The sequence below is a fragment of the Mus musculus genome, chromosome 10 (assembly GCF_000001635.26).
Source record: "Mus musculus strain C57BL/6J chromosome 10, GRCm38.p6 C57BL/6J".
NCBI classification, from domain to species: domain Eukaryota; kingdom Metazoa; phylum Chordata; class Mammalia; order Rodentia; family Muridae; genus Mus; species Mus musculus.
In genome coordinates, this window is record NC_000076.6 from 76530586 (window position 1) to 76531564 (window position 979).

The following is a 979-nucleotide window of genomic DNA, read 5'->3' on the forward strand; positions in this document are numbered from 1 at the left end:
TACTTCTTCCTTCTCTGATTTGTGGTTCATGGCCCCTTCCTTGGCAGCGTTTTGAGGGCTAGGTGCAGGGAGGCTATCGGGTTTGGGTAGTTGTAAGTAAGTCGGCACTCTGTAGGACACACTGTACCGCTGGGAGTTCTTGGAATTATATTTTTCTGATCTCTGGTCGTCATTCCTGCATGCCAGCAATGCTTCTCAAATACTATCTGTTCAAATGTTCTTCATTGCACGTCTCTACTAGATTCTGCCGGCATACCACAGGCTTTCCTGCTTCCCTCTCTACTGTCAAACATAATCAAGGCTTTTCCCCCTTTAACTTGTAGGACTCCAAGCTCCAGGTATCCTGAGAGTAGTGCTGTGGCTAGGGAAGTGGAACTCTACCTGCTAATGGGAGTCAGGACACAGCCCTCTGCACACTCTGCAGCTGCTCCCTGTGAGGAGCCTGTGCCCGCTTTCTGAGAACACTACTCTGACCCTCTTCCCAACTACGTGTCATCATAGTTTCCTCCTCCCTTCACTCGGGTCAAGGCCCCTGCCCCATGATGGTCCATGTGGTGCCTCGGATCAACGCTAGTTTCACCTCAGGTCACTCATGCCTCTTCCGTACTTCTGAAGCACTCGTGGTTTCCGCGGCCTCTTTCCTGCATGTCGGAGGGGCCATTTTTCACCAACCCTGTAGGTATCCCGGCTCAGAACACCCAGACCAGAAGTCCAAGGCTGTCATCAATAAGGATCTAGAGGGGCCGGCCCCGCCCCCCATCCCGCCCCGCCCCTCCAACGGGCCTGCCCCTCCCACAGGCCGTCCTCGCCCACAGGCCGGCCTCTTTCATAGGCCCCGCCTCCAAAGCGCTTCCCGCCCCGCAGCCACGCCCCCTGGTGCCCTCGCGGCGTCGGGCGGCCCTGCGCCCAGCCACTGTGGTCGCGGTGCGTCTCTCGTGCCCACCTGGTGATGCTCTGATTGGCCGAGCTCGCATCGGCC